Here is a 17,080-nt window from a genome sequence, read left to right on the forward strand (position 1 = left end):
GAGACAATCATATCAGGGCAGGGCACAGAGATGTGGAGAGCCCAGCACCTTCTCACTGAAGAGCACACTGACTCGAACAGGGATCAAACACTGGGACCCTGGCTGTTCAAATCCTATGGTAAAATTTCTTGAGCTACCCAGTCCCCCTACGCAAAAAATAACCACACAAAGGATTCAATGTATACTACTATGAAGTTCAGGAATCTGTAACAAGCTTGTAATGCTGGATGCAGGCTGACATTTCAAAGTGATCCTACAAGAAGGGTTGGAAAAAAAGGTGGATTAAAGCAAGGAATGACATTCTCAAAAACGGCAACTGCCTGAAAGCTCCGACTGTAACTGTCTTGGAGACTGAAGTGGTGAATAAGTCACAATAAGAGGAAAGGGGTTAACCCCAGTGTTTTTGCAGCCACCATCTGGATAATAAAAAAATGGAAAAAGAAAACATGGCTGAAACAAGACTTCTATCACAGATCCCCTAGAAAATCGAACATTATCAAGTGCGGCTGTATGTGTTCAGTGTAATGTGTTTTGGAAATACATTTTATTGGTAAAACAAAGGTAGAGTGGGGGCTCACTTAGTTTTTGTAGCCTTGTGTTGTTTTTACGGGGCTCAAGTCAAGTATATCCTCTGCTTATATCTAAGGTGAAAGTCTCAGTGTACTGTAACACACAGTGTGCAAACAAATACTGTAAATTGGAATTTCAAATATTCAGTAATATAACGTAATTCTCCTAATTACTTTCACACTGATGTTTAAAGGCTGTCCTAAGAGACAGAATGAAGTCCGTGACAAAATGCTTGCAATAAAAATAGCTGTTCCATGATTTATAGATTTATAGAACAGTCTAGGCACAAGACACATTTTTCTCTCAATGACATCAGTAAGTTAGAGCCTTGTCGAAAGAGGCTTTAAATGTGACCTATCCTTCATTATATATGAACGCACACATATGAAAAGCTCAGTGGCTCCAATTTTACCTGAAATACTCTTTACTTTGATAAGCATTTACAACGGCACATTTCACATTCATTCACACTTACAAATCAATGGGAAAATGTAGTTATTTTTATAAACCCTTGTCCCCTGGCACTGAGCTGTCAGAGGCAATGTCTGTAGCAGTCATTACTTCTGAGAAAAAGAAATAGAACAAAACAAAACATTAATAAACATTACGTTGCAGGTAATAACATACCAAAAAGCTAAACAGCCTTCTAACTACCCTGGGCATTGACAGAAACAAAATAACAATACAATAAGATTAGAGGATTTATTAGAAAATACTAACAAGAGGTTTAATTGTGTTACACATTAGAGAAAATATCTAACCAGTTGGCCATGTAGCATAGGTTTATATGAGTTACTGAATCCAAGTAAGCAAAGTGAGACCACTGTTGTCTTCTTCAAGCAGGCAACACAAATGACACAGAGTTTTGTCCAGACTGTTCAGCATTTTCAAATACAATCTGCACACAGTCATCAGACCCATTTCCTTGCCTAGCAAAGAGGATAACAGAGACAGAGTTCAGATGGGCATTCAGCAAACAAAAACAAACAGCTGATGCATTTTCAACTGTGTGAGAGAACCAGGCACCAGAGGTGGAGATAATGAAACATCAGCATGATGACATTATTACCGCATGACCTGGAGATATTAACCTTAGTTAGATCTTTGCTTTACAGCTACATTTGCTGGATGGCTTTTGGCTTTCAGGCAACAATTAGCTAATCTGCCGTAAATATGACTAAAAGTTATTTTATGACATTATTGTGCAATTTTAAAACTTGGCCTGCTTTCTATATATTTATATATTTGCAATTATTATTTATCCAATTGCTATACAGTATACAGTGAAATTATATATATATACTTGTGGAATTATGTATTAGTATTCTATATACTGAAACAGTTTTGTAGTAATCCTGTTCTATTCTAGGCTGTTAAATGTGTTTTTAGATTTGTTGTGAAAAAATCTGAATGATGGTCAAGCTATACAACTGCTGCTGGTTAGGAGAGTGTAGCCTCATAACAATATCCTTTAAGAAGATGTTAAAACAGCAGCACGTAAATGTGTAATGACCTGTTTGAAGCCATCTCTTCAAACCATCTACTACTTACAAAGATTACCAGAGTGTGGTAAATGCAAGCTGATGCTCACACACAAAGAGTCAGAACTTCCTGTAAACTGGCAACCTTATTGGTAAACATCTGATTCTGCTGGAGTCAGCCCTATAGTATCACGTCTACTTTTTATATACACAGTACAATGCATTATTAATGAAATGAAGCTAAAACACTGAAAAACAGATGCAAAGGCATACAGTACTCCAGTTTAAAAAAAGCATTTGCCTGCTTGGCTTTGTGAAAAGATTAGCTTCATACGGGCTTATAGTGGAAATATCATCCAGGAAAGGGAATCCATTATAAGTAACATACTAAAGAAAATCATAAGGCAGCGATGCACATTGGGAAAAAATCCTTAAAGCAAACATGAAACCTAACAATCTAGGCCTCTTTTATTAGCAGTCTAAGCTGAGAATTGCAAAAGTTGAATAAACAGGATTTTAATGGCAATATGAGTCACAATCCTGTGGGCTTTACAGATAATGTACATTTTAATAATGAAATGATGAAGACCTTAGGGAAAATGTTTATTTTGACTGATTAACTGAACAATTAAAACTCAGCTTTTTGGCTTTTTTTTTGCTTTGTGGCATGAGTAGCTCTCTGTATTTTCAGAGTTTAGTTTTTGACACATGCTGTCCCTTACAACTTGCCTTTGGGCCGATTCCATTTCCAATTCTCAAAACACTAAAAATCTGTTAATTATAAAGTTCGGCCAGTTCCTTCACTTAACATCTCAGCCACAGTGTGTTCCCTACACATACCTCAACAGTCCCTGAAGCAGTTTTTACCAGTGCCACTGATCACGAATCCCAGAGGCTGTTTTTACTCATGTCTGAGTTTTACAGTTTTCAAAATGGTTGCTTAATGGTTTTGCCAGCCATTAACAAGAGGTCCAAGAACAGTCTTTTCAACAGTAATCTAAACCTTTTTCATTTCCTTCGGGGCTTCTACAGATCCTGCCACTCCTCACATTTTAGTATCACCTGCCAATTGGATACATTTACTAACTATACCAGAATCTAACCCAGTGATATGAACTAGGAAGATCAGAGGTCTTAAAACAGATTCCTAGTATGTAACAATGATCTATATTTGGACCATTTTAGTACTATAAGTCAAATGAGCTCTGTGTTTGTACTTTATTACAAGCTGTTACACACTGTAGTTCTTAATATTTTCATTTCTAGGAAGTAAAAAATTATTCAGCTCTTTTACATTTAGAACATACTGTAAGTACTACAGATAGCAAAGAATAAGAAATTGTGTCTTTAGCTTAAAGATGTTCGTAACCTTTAATTATAGATCAACTTTATTTTTTAAGATAATAAGCTCTCATATTCAGAAACAAATGCTTGCGGTACATTGCATATTACCTTTACACATACTGTTTAAGGTTATTAGGTGACAAACCATATGTCATTACATCTAAATTACTTTTACTACTTTTTTAACTTTTTTTTTACTACAGTCTTAAAACATTGAATGTTTGCCATTTTACAAAAGTAAAAAAATTAGCTCCCTGTTTTAGAAAGGTAGCCCTAGGTATACACGTACGCTCCTGGGGAGCAAGAAAATCTTGAAACCTACAGTTCCAATTCCTTCAAAGGCAGCAGGGGGATATCTTTGTGGTATCACTACTTTTAAAGCTGAGACTTAATGCACAGTCTGCTAGGAATAACGTGCATACAATAAAAAATAAATTACACAGTATAAATAAACTGCTCCTTTCTTTCAAACTTAACTGTAACTGTATAACAGTGCATGCATTTTGATTTGTGCTGTCTGTTGTACCACTAAGCAGATCAAAGTAACAATAAGCTTTCTCAAATTGTCCAATGAACAAAAAATGTAAATGCATACAAACAAGGTTAAACACATCTACTGTACAATTTAAAGCTAAACCAATAGGCAGGACTCACAAAAAGCTCATGCATTTCAACGTGGGCACTCGAGACTTTGACTTCTCCTGAATTAGATGGCTGTTGATGATATGTTAATTTTGAAATTGAATTCTGAACTGTCCTGATTGACATCGTATTTATATTTTACTTTGATTTCAAAATAGCCAATATTAAGCAGTTTAACTTGGTGTAATCAAAGCAGCATCTATGCTAACCTAGTGCACTTTATTAATAATTGTAAGAAAAGCCAATGGACTGATGGCATTATGATTTTAGAAGCTATGTTTTTAACGTGGCTTTAAGTCATTGCCACATTTCCAAGTAATGCAAGAATGTGAGAAAAAAATAGACCATAGAAACATGATTTTAAGTATTTCAATTAAATTCGGATGCTGTTATTAGGGGAACTGTTTTCTGGGCAAACTACAGAAGTGAAATTAAGCTAAGGAAATCACAAAAAAAATGCAAACTCAGAAATAAAAAGACTTCCAAGAATAAAAACATAGAATAGGGCTTTACTGAGCTTTGAATTATTCTCATTGGGCCTTTCAGTCCATTATCCCACAAGGTGAGAAAAGAGGCACAGCTTCTGCGTATTACTGCCTCCCTGTGCTGAATCTATCACACACAGACAAATGCTTTAGATTATGCATCTGGCAATATTGTCTATGCTAGCTTCCTCATAGTAAATTGTGCTGTTAGGGAAAGTTTTATTGTTTTAAAACGAATGTATTGCAACATATATTTTAAAGGGATTATTTTTTAAATGAATTCTAAAATCAGTGAAAATTGCTTTTAAGAGATGTTAGTTTTACAAACCGTGCAAGCAAAAAAAGCCATATTAAAACATATCTGTCAATTTAAGAAAAGTAATCTCTTCACATGTAACTTATAAAAGTAATGCATTTTTCTAAGAGTAGTATTATTATGAATTATTATTATATTGAATTGTATTATTATTATTAAGAATTATTATGTTGTATATTTCTGTCTTCTACCTGAAAGACAAAACAAACAGGCAGTCTAAAACTGCTATTACTTCATTATTACTTATACTTATAAAAGTATAGCGATGTTGGATAAAAGGCAAACTGCACAACATATTAAAGCTGGATAATTGGATATCTTGTTACTGTTCTATCCTCTTCAATCTAGTTATAATGCAGTCAATTTCAAATTTAAATGAATCTAGAAGATGTATGTGTCATTAACTTTTAGACTAAAAGCACACCAGGTACCAGATTGCCCTGACTTCAGTGCAGTTTTTCACTTGTATCTCGTTTCCTCATTTTATAACATGGAAAGCCACTTCTTCCCAGATGGATGGTCTTAATTTAAGTGTTAAAATCCACGTACAATATTATATAATGTACTCGCTAATGACTGGATCAATAGGAACTATGTTTGCTGAGCTCACATGTTGAGCTCTATGATCCAAACATCCAGCTTTCTGCTGAGACTTATATTCATATCACTTGTTTGAACCTGGGTCATGTTGCTAGCTAACTATGACCAGGATTTTCCCTGGCGTACCCAGGGAAAGGGTAGGGTAGGAATTAACGGGCTAAGGCTCTCTAGAAAACAGCAACTCCTGTGCTTAGCCAGGCACCTGCAGGCTTATAGTGACATTAGTGACTGACAGACGAGTTGCTTCTCCAGTTAGCACTGCCACTCCTGTGAGGAGCTTGAAATTTTCTATGTGTGAAATGATAAATGGCTCCACAGGCAGGTGTGTCAGAGGACAATGTCGACGTTTCTCATTCTTTCCTGTGAGAATAGTGGAGTTGTTACTGGAGAGCTGAGACTTAAAAATAATTGGCAATCACAACATTTTTAAAGAAATATAGTGTACACTTAAAACCAGCACTGCTATTTTGTAAAAACACAACAACAACCTTTTACATTTTAACAACTAGACTCCAGCTTTCTGCTGAGACTTATATTCATATTCATTCACAAACAAAGCCAAGTTATATTACTGTATGTTATTAGCTTTCCCCTTATAGCTTTCGTTCTTATCCTGCATCCCATTGTATGTTCTTCATGTGATTCTCTTCACGTTATCTATCTCCTTCAGCGAACTGGACATGGATAAAAACCTCATTACCAAAAAATGTACAGGAGAGACAAACATGCCTCCCACAAGCCCTCCAAGAAACACTGCGGGCTCAGGTTTGTCGAAACTGGATTTATGACGCTGAGCCATCACTGTTGTTCTCAGTCAGTTTGAGTTTGCTGGACTTAAACAAGAAAACAAACAAACAAAAGTAATAAGAAACATGAAGACAAACAAAACCAGCATGGTAACATAAGATGTAAGATAAAACACTGATGAATGTCTACAGTATTATGTTACTTTTTAAACTCGCAATGCCTGTTGTTTGTATTCTCCAAAATCAAACCTTTGGTCTGGAAATCCACTGTATGCATGCACCTGTATACAACACAATTGTAAAATATAATCCTACATCATGAAACAAAAGTAAACTCATGGAGAGAAACATAAAATGAGGTTCAGTCTGAAATTTAAGGATGTTTTCAGATTTAAACATTGTTTTAAAAAACTATTTCCTTAATGAATCTATAAAAAAACATGAATCTATAAATCACTCATTAATCACTCATTAACTATTAATCTAAGAAACATTAATCACTGGGGAAAAATAAAATAAAATAGTTATTTTAAAAGGCATCCATACCTTAAAGTGACATCTAATTTTGTTGCCAGTACAGTAGCATGGTTGTGAGTGCTGCTTTTTCAAATCTCTTGGGTCCTGAGTTCAATTCTGAACTTTTGTGTGGGGTTTCCATGGCTTGCTTTTTGTCCACGTGTTTTCTCTGGTTTATCCAATTTTCTCTCACAATCCATAAATGTCTTTGTGCACACCATCCAATGAATTGGAGAACCACCTTCTCACCTTGTGCCTTATGTTTGCCATAATTAATTTTGGTACTGTAGGTTTCAATTAATTGTGATATTTTAGGTCATTCATTTGGAAAGTCACAATAAAGATGCTCTAATGGGACACCCTTAAACAGCTGATTTTTAAGGATGAGGAACACTTTGTTTTGAACAAAGAAGTAACCACAATTATGGACGTGATTAAATTATTGTATTTATATGTATGTTTGGAAGATCATGCTTTAAAGGTGACCAAGGGCATAAACCCTCATACTCTTCAGGCTGACCACACCATCTCTAAGGACAGAGTATTTACTGAAAATTGATGTATGTATGGCCATATATTTTGAAAATGAAAATGAAAAGAGTATAGATGATTGATTTTTTAATTCTGATGTTTAAAGCCATTTAATTATTTATACTGTACATCTAATATTCTAATACATCATAGTGCATGTAGGAGTAGCAGAGGCAGCTGAATGGGCAGGACTGGGGTTAGTTAGTTAGTCAGTGCTCTCTCAGCAGCTCCTGTGACTTGCCGAGAGCGTCCAGGTTTATGGTGACACCAATGAAAGTTTTGACATACCTCCACTTGGCGCATACTCTCCTGCTATCAGTGCTGCAGCAGTTTGCTGCATGTTGAAAAGAGGAATTGCTCGGTGGGTGGGCATGCTAAGATAAGTATGTCTCTTTTTCTCCCAGGGAATCATTCCTTTGCAACACCATGTAGAGAAATTAAACTGCATCTTTTTGGCTGGGAGGGACATAAAATACAAAAGACAGTCTTAAAAAAAATTACAATTGTTCTTTTTGAGAGCTACTATATGTCTCAGGAGTAAGTGTATTTAAAACTGAATTGATGTGAATGTGAAATGTGTCATGATGTCATGTAAGTGCATCCTTACACTATAACTTAGTAACTATGCTATAAATTAGTAAAGCAAATTTTTGTTTAAAATTAAATTGTTTACAAGATTAAAGTACCGGCAGGCATATTTAGGCAGCACCTAATGGCTAGTGTTGTATTGTACTGTAGTTAATCATGTTGTCACGACTAGGTGATTTTTATGTCTTTTAAAAGATTTAAATGTGAAGATAAGAAACAAATATTAAGGTGCCCTGATTGTATTCTTCCATTTTGTTCTTTAGTTGTAGTTTGTTTTTCAAAATGATCAACATTCAGTTTAGTTTGTGGTGCTGCTGATCAGCAATCAGCTTTGAATTCCTTAATAACAAGCTGTTTTACAAGGACGAATTACATTAATATTTAAAAAAAAGATATATTTGATTTTGTACATTTTGTACTAATTTCAATGGGTTATGAGCTGAAAGCAATGTTAAAGCTTCTTTTGCATCAAAAAACCCAGATGACAAGCTGAAAATTTGTTTTCATGTATTGACTTTGCAAAAATGGTTCGGTTTTGTTCAAAGACAAAAGTCTGAACTGCTAAACTGATATTATACAGTGTATGTATCTTGTCCATTACTGAAACTCAAATTCATGCAGACTTTCTTCAATGCATGTGCAGGATTTTTTAATTTATTTTCTCGAAACTGATTTCTCTTGAAGGAATTGTCTTCTGTGCCCCTGAAATGACTCTGCACCTTATTTTTGACTTCCAGTCTTGTGCTGTGCAACTCTGTCATATTAATTACTGCGCATGGCTCCGACTTACCATGTCTGAATCTTGCTGGAAGAACAGTTGTTAGCTGCACAGCTCAGTGTTTTGGAGCTGAAAGGTAGAGGAGACTGTCTGGGTGGTAAAGTGATGCAACTTAATTAACCTCTGGGGACCTGTGTGAGGCCTGTGTGGATGCATCCAGCACAAAGACCAGCAGAACTGAAGCCCTTACTGAAGTGAAATCAGCCCCTCAGAGTTTTCATTGTGTAAACAGTGACAAGGTGGAAAACTGACAGGGCAATCAATGTAGTGTCACAAAGCCAGCTGTGCTCAAATATAAATCTTTTTATTTTAAAACAATAAATATAATTCCTAAATAAAAATATCCCAAGAGATGCGTGCAGAATTCAACAATTTGCAATCTTGAAAGCTCTGCGGTTACACACATTACCATGCAGATCAGGGGTCAACAACCTTTCAGAATTTGAGTTAGCTCATGCATCTATTTTACGAACTCTTTTTTATGTCAGTTATAACTTTACTCACAAAATATATTAAAATATAATAGCTAAAATTAATAAAATAATATGCACGTTTTACAATTTACTGCTCCTTGCTGAAAAACGTATGCCGCTGGTATCAATGCTCTATGGTTTCATCTGAAAAGAAAACATGGAGCCAAAATATTGGGAAATCTGGAAATCTGACAGGATAAATCTGAGGCCAGTTGTCACAAGTACGCTGCAAACTCAGCAGCATGGATTATGCAATCTTTTGAAAGTTGTTTAAAATGTTGTGAACAGCAGAACGTTGAGGTGTCAATATCCCGGGAAAATGTTTTGCGAAAAATGCATTCCACCTTTCAAAAAGACCTATAGAGTTTGATTCTCACCCTGCAGACAGAGGTTGAGTTCATTAATATAGATGAGATAAGATAATTTTACTGGCCATGTACAATTTCTTGTATTAAGAATGTATCTTTTCTCTTATGCCAACTTTGGGTCAGAAAGCAGGGTCAGCCATTTATACGGCGCCCCTGGAGCTGTTGGGGTTGAGGGCCCGCGGGATACAAACCGGCAACCTTCCAGCCACAGGCTCAGTTCCTTCGCTATAAACAGAGCCACCGCACCGTCATATGCTTGTTTATGTCAGCTACTGTAGATACATTAGTTTGGATTTTTTTTCATTGTGCAATTTGGGGTACAACACAGAGCGCAAACAGCAACATCTTTATGTTGAAGAAAACAACATTTTTCTCTCCAAAAGGGCTGAAATGAACGAGCACCTATAGTAGCTTTACTTTCCAAGTAACTGTCATTTTGTCCAAAATGTTTGATTTAAAAGTTAATTGCACGGATTGTGAGCTCTCCTGTGAAAACAATAGGCTAGCCCAGCTTAAAATAATGCAGCAAATTAACCAAGATAATCGTTTTTGTTTTCCTTCGCCTAAGAGCTTTCATTGAGAAGCATGCTGTAGAGAATTACAGAAGGGTCAAGCATAGTTTTGATAAGTTTTGTAACTTAGTTTCTTCTTTTTGTATTAGATTTTAACATGCCAACGTTTCCTAATGTACACTATAGACTCAGCTGGGCTGAACTTAATTGTAATTTACTGTATAATACTCTAACACCAGGGAAGAGAGAATCATGTCATCAAAAAATATTTTAAAAATGTATACAGTACATGAAATTGATTTCATACATATGAAATCAATGTAAAAGAGGTAAGGCCATATCATCTTTTCTACTTTCTGCATATATAACAGTATAGTAAATACTGCAGTAGTAAAACAGAATATCACCAGTTCTAGTTTTTATGGGAACGAATGAAGGCAACTAATGGTAAATTTAGTAGTTTTATGAGTTTATACTCCATTTGGTTTATTAAACGAAAATCTTATTATTGCACAGAGACATTTGAATTTTAATTCCAAATTACGAATTTCACGCTTTAGTCCCACATCTGAATTGAGATTAAAATAATTTAGAAAATATAATTCAGTTGGCTAGTTTTCATCAACATCTTCCTTCAGACATTACGTCTTACTGAGTTTTGTCGTTTAAATGATGTTGTGGTTAACTAGCATCAATCTGTCCTCAACATCTCAAGACTGACTGAAACAAAAAGTACAGTTTTTTAAACTCCAGGCCAAGTCAGGGATGGAAACAGTTCAACCACTACCATTTGCACTCCGGCTGTGCTTTTTATAAAGTCTTTGACCTGGAAAAGAAAGTGAATGAATAGCTTGCCAGTTACATGTTATTGTATCTGATAAACAACCCATTACTCTGGTAAATGTTTAGAAGCTAAAAGGTTCCATATCCAGCCCATTTACACAAATGGGATGATTGATGCTGATCTCAGGCTATTACCTGACAGTTTCCAGATCATTTTACTCGTCTGCAAAATGTACACTTTAAAGTGACCACTTAAAAGGTCAAATTAGTATCCATGCTGAGAAAGGGAATATTTTTTTTCACTGACAAAGTAAAATGGAAGTTGCACTGCTCTTCTCAGTTCACAGCATTAACTGATGGCAGAACATTATTATAAACTAATTATACTACAATGCCACTGTAGTATAATTGTCAGCTGTACATACACTATGCTGAATTTCAATGGTTGAGCAAATGTCACATGTAAAAGGTATCTGCATGATATCATCCATAAAACAGAACCACAGGAACTGTACAAGGATAAAGATATTCTTGTTCATAATTACTAATGCTATGAAGGATACTAAAATAATAAGTATGCACCTTCCAAAGCTTTTAAAAGGTTACTTGATGGCCAGACATTCAGTTTCAACCTCCACTGAGACAAAAAAGACTGAAAAAAATAATTTTGATCATTGCATGTGGAACAGCTATTAAAATTAGTCTGCTTATTTATTCTAATTTCTTGTGCAAGAGCTGTTCAAGAAGGGGCGGTTAGCTGTAATATTCCATTTCAAAAGTGAGATGTCCTGTACATTTGTTAACAATAAATGGAAAATGGCAGTTAACAACAGTGGCAACATCTGTGCTCTTTGTGCGAGAATAAGAAGAAACTACTGTGCAGGCTGGAGTCAACAATAACAACGCAGAAATAGTAGTTTGTTAAAATTTTAAAAGCCTCAGTAAAATGTTTAAAAAATAACCATTTGTAAGTACTGTACTTGTAAAAAAATGTTTTTTTTTGTGGATCAAGTCACTCATCATAAGCATATTCCTCCATTTATATGGACATTAATTGCTTCTCCCATTTTCAGTTGCTTATTTACAGTAGTTAAGCAATTATTTGCAAGGAGAAATGTTCAATAACACATCAGAGCCGTATTTAACAAGAAAAAATAAATTTGCTGAAAAAAATAACTTGAGGTGCTAATTAACATCACCGTAGAAATATAACCAAGAAATGAGTCAAATTAATATTGCTTTGACAGAAAAAATAAAACCGAAATTGACAAAACAATAAAGGTTTTGATGAAGCTAGTGTTTCTCTCTGATAAGCGTCTGGGGGTTTATACTGTATGGTTTAGGACAATATTGATTTTTTTTTGCCTTTTAACAGCACACAAAGTAGTGCTGGTACTGTATCTCTTTGCTGGACTGTGAAATTCACCATTACAAGTTAGTTGTATTATTTAAAACCAGCTGTGTATTGAAAGATGGCAAATTGCACACATCAAGCTTGTAAATGGCTTACCGTTAAAGTACAGTAACTTCATTTCAACAAGAAGCACCTAACCATTACTACTACGTACATAACTACAAACACTCCCATTTTCAAACACCTTATCACAAAATATCTGTGAAAATGGCAAAAAAATACAGATTTTGAAAAACATTAATAGTAAACTAAATGCATCAAATCAGAACCTCAAAAACAGGAAACAAGGATAAAAAACTAAGACCCATCTTTTGTGAAATAACTGTTCATCTCTATACAATATACAGTGCCCTTAAATAATGCAAGTTCAGCTTCAAAGCTTCAAAAGCTGTCATTTCCTTCGGAAACATACAAAAGGCACTCTAAAAGTGGTTTCACTTAGGTTTTATTTGTAAGTTGAGAACAATGGACTGTCCTTCAAACTGAAATGAGTTTTCTTGTGTTGTATTTCTACAGGAACTAGTGATTTCCCATGATGGCACCTAATGTATTAAAATCCAAAAAGAACATCCTTTCAGTTGCAAATGACTTAAACCCTCTCTTTGTGATTTTCTCCGTATTTAACACCTTTAAGCACATTTATCAATTTTACAGAAAAAAGCAACATAATAAAGTTGTTTTCTAAACGTTGAAAGTTGTTTACATAGAAGTATTTTTTTTAAAATCCATCTTTACAGCTCACCTCATGAAGGAGACATCCCTGGCAGTGTTTCGGATGAACCTTGTGATGAACGTGCCATCAAATGATAGTTTTAGATAGCCAATGAGGAACTTCACTGGCTTCACTAGCTACGGTACCCAGTTGCTGGTGGAGGGAAAATTAGAAAGGGTTACGCTCACATTTCCACAATAGGACCAAATTTTATTTGGCAGGATAATTACTATAGAGGATTGGAGGGAATGTGCTGTAGGGCAGTCACTGATAAAGAAAAATAACAAACCATGATACCCAATAACCCAAATTGCTCTTTCTCTTTTTGAAATGGATCAACATGATGCAAGAAGCAGATAGACTCTGCTAAATGGACAACAAATTTATACACACTCAAAAAATATTATAAAGTTTTCAAATGAAAAACAGTTACTAAACTTGTTAGCTCACTGATTGTTTAAGATTTTCAACTTATTCTCTCGAGGAGACTAAATCAAAGAGAATTTACAATGTGACGTGCTGGTAGGGATATTTTTTCACACTCCCAAAAAGAGTGTAAAAAAAAAATCCCCGACTACACCTGTTTTAAGATTCTCTCTCATCTTGACTCTGCTGTTGAATTGGAAGAGTTGTTGGAATTGACTTTGTTTACTCCCAAATGAAGTAAAAAATGTTATTGCTGTTAGATTCTTGTCCAAATACCCAGTAGTCATTATGTACAGTATATGTTTCATTTTCACACTTGGTTAAAAACAAAGGGGCAGTTAAAAATTGGAGGAGGCCCTTTGGCTCAGCTACAGTAACTCGTATAGTTAATTGAACCAAGGATTTCATACAGTATAGTGTCCAGCATTTTTTGAAAGAACACAGGGCACAAGACGGATAGGGAGCCTGTTCCATGCTCCCTCAGCCCTTTCGGTAAAGAAGTGCCTCCTGTTCTCGGCTTTAAATGTACTTCCACATAGTTCCCATTTGTGTTCCCTGGTGTGTGGACTGAAGAATATCTGTTGCTTTAGCCTGTTAGAAGTGGGCATTCCCATGAGCTCTGCAATGTATGGTATGTTTGCTTTTCTCTGGACTGGTACCAGCGAAAAATAAAGGCTAAAGGTTGTTTCTGTGACACTGTCATAACTCAGTAACTTCTGTTTATCAATACTTCAAATAAATGCACTTGTATCCATTTGTAATATTATTCATACTGGATGTTTTTATGCAGTCAAAGAATGATGAATTTTCATTAAGTCTAACCATTAGAGATAGGAAATTACATTTATGATGAATATAGAAAGTAATATCATGTTATAAATTCAGTAACAGCCACTCATGAACACACCACTTTTCATACAAAACACTAACCCTGACAACAGCCTAAGTTAAAATACTTTTAACTATAATTCTAGGGTTAGATGTACTGTAATAATTGTTTATAAAAATGTATAACTCCAGAAATGAACCATTACTAATAATTTTAATAGATGGTATACTGTTATAACAGAGACCCATGTTCTCAGATTTTTTGCAAAGGTGGGATGAACGTTTTGTAAGCTATACTAGCTTATAAACTATACATGTGCTATACATTTTTTTTCCAAAAGTGTCAAAAGTAAAATGAACCGAACTGCCATTCAATGACTCTCTATTGAGCTTAATTAATAAATGTTTCATAGCTTCACTTAAAGGGTCAGAGAAAGATCTTTGTGCCATTGTTCATCTGTACTGGGATATCAGAGGGAGAATCTTATCAACTTGTAATTATCCATCTCCAGCTTGTAATTATCCAGTCTTGAAATGGACTAATTGGTTCTCCAGAGTACAGTAAAGGTACCTATGAAGGAGAACACTGACACACAGTGGGATTCCATCTGGGGCTGTGTGGGCAGAACAGATATGTCTATCAGGCTTTGTCTGATACAACCAGACAAATGACAGAAAAACTGATAAAGAAGAAATGCTGTTTTGTTTTCAGCTTGTAAACCCAACTTTCCTCTGAAAAGTACTGGTACCTGCCCCTTTGTCAGTATAAAATACATTACAACTATCGGAAAGTCATTGTATGAATGGTGTGAAAATATATGCTTTTCTTTTGTATTTTGCATGTTAATTCAGCCTTCTTTAAGGCACACTTTATTATACACAACTTTCTGTATAATATCCACTTTATCCAATACAAGAACAGATTTTGGCTGGCAAAACATTCTTCCAACAACAAAAAAAATACATTATGAATACCTTTGGCTTCTCAATGATGTGAAATAATCCACTTCTCATGTTGAATTTATAGTGATATTAAATTTTGTCTAAAAAGCTTAGAACGAAATAGATTTCTTTGAATATTGCATATCATATCAATTCACTCCATAACTGGTTTAAAATATATCTTTGAAGCTGAAGATTATGCCAGCGATGTGAAGAGACTAATTGGATAATGACTGGCAAGTTCCTTTCCGCTTTTTAACAGATTTTAATATAGCTTTAATATTGTACATGACAACATCTCATGAAACAGATGGAAACTAATGGAAGCTGCTACACAGAGCAATTTTGTTAGCGTTTGCCCAAGTTTCTCATAAACCCCTTTGGATAAAGACATTTTTATACACTGTGATCAACAAGGCAGGCTACAGCAGGGGGAGGGTACATACAGTACATGTCTTCTGTTATTTAAGTTCACTAGTGCATAGCACACCAGAGACTAACAGGCTATATCCCAGACATAGGTGAGGGCTCCCAGTTCTCCATTCCCTTTTGACAGAGGGCAAGGGACTGCAGTGGCAGAGAGAGTTGGACACAGAAATGGAGACAGAGACTAAAAACAAATCCAGATTTACACCAAAGTATAGGCGCACACAGCATTGTTGAGGCTACCCTCTTGACCACTTGTGAACGTAACTTTCAAACTGACTTGTTTTATTGCGTTTTTAAGTACTTTAGCTTTGTGAGGAGAGCAGTGATGAAATTCTTTCCATTTTCTTTTTAATCTGTGTTCTCCCGTGCTTTATGTTTGCAAACAAGATGGTGTGCTGACCATTGTCAGTGTCCTTTTTTTTTTACCACAGCTTTCACCTGTTGCTCAGCGACTTATTGCTTCACAACTGTCACCCATCCATGTAATCATATCCTACCCAGAAAGAATAAATTAAGGTCTGAAGATCTGTGGTCTTAAACGTGAGATATGCTGCAGTTTCACTGAAAAAACAAACTTATGCACAATCTACTCAGCATACAGAAGGTTTTACGAGGAATCCAAATGAGTCTTGAAAGAAGCCTACCCCATTATCAATGAAATGTAAGAAACTGCAGCGAAAAAAAGTATCATTACTTTAAAAGCAGTAAAAACTCTTGATTTCTATTCATTCTCTGATAGATAAATATTGTGTTATTACTGAGAAGGTCGGGAGAGTAATTCGGATTCTACAGGAAATTCACAAACAGATTGCCTATTTGAAGCATGTTTGCTTCCACTGAAGCATGTAGTAGGAAGAACGCTCAGATTTTGGCACGCCAAGGCAGTATCTGTCGCTCATTTGTCTTTGGCTCTTAGGGACTTTAACCAGGACATTATAGTTGACAAAGGACTGAGTACTTCAATCTTTCATTTTCACAATAAACCGGTACATCAATATCAACTTTAAGGAGGTAAACGGGAAACGGTATATTCCTGGCAGAGCTTTAAAAGGACCAAAAATCTCAAGATTCAGTCTTCTGCTGATGTAAGTCATCATTTGAGCAGCAGATTAGGCAGCAGTAATGAATTTAGCTTTTATCTAAGTAGACGACCTCTGGGACTTTTCATTTAATTTGATGTGTTTTCCCATCTTCTTTCAAGCACATACTCAGCAATTGCTTCCGAAACATCTGAATACATTATCAAAATATATGTTGTAAAAAACCCACAACCCCTCCACACACAAAAGAAATGGAATGATCAATCACCTACTAAAAACATCAACATTAACATTAATGTCACATATAAATCACTGACTTCCACATTGGTACCAGATTATTTGTCTAGAATGAAGGTTCCATACTTTCAAATTTCATTCAGGATATTAAGACACTTTACCTCAATGTAAGGTTAACAAATTATGTAATCACATAATCATAAGACATTTTGAAAAATACAATCTATTCTACATACAGTAATACAGGTGTATTAGAGTCAATGACTGATTATACCTGTAATATGAGTTACAGCTTCATGTATCTTAATTAAAGTTGTAG

At 35.3% G+C, this 17,080-nt stretch overlaps 1 long non-coding RNA gene across 1 annotated transcript; it reads right to left on the bottom strand.

The window, feature by feature from the left end:
- Positions 1–1,258: 1,258 nt before the first annotated feature.
- LOC107075685 (uncharacterized) lies at positions 1,259–13,005 on the bottom strand. The gene is made up of 2 exons (XR_001477199.2): positions 12,890–13,005; positions 1,259–1,499 (listed from the first exon to the last, which is right to left on the bottom strand). It is a non-coding gene; the product is annotated as an uncharacterized lncRNA (long non-coding RNA).
- Between the last annotated feature and the right edge of the window lie 4,075 nt (positions 13,006–17,080).

Source organism: Lepisosteus oculatus, chromosome 23 (genome assembly GCF_040954835.1).
Source record: "Lepisosteus oculatus isolate fLepOcu1 chromosome 23, fLepOcu1.hap2, whole genome shotgun sequence".
Lineage (NCBI taxonomy): Eukaryota > Metazoa > Chordata > Actinopteri > Semionotiformes > Lepisosteidae > Lepisosteus > Lepisosteus oculatus.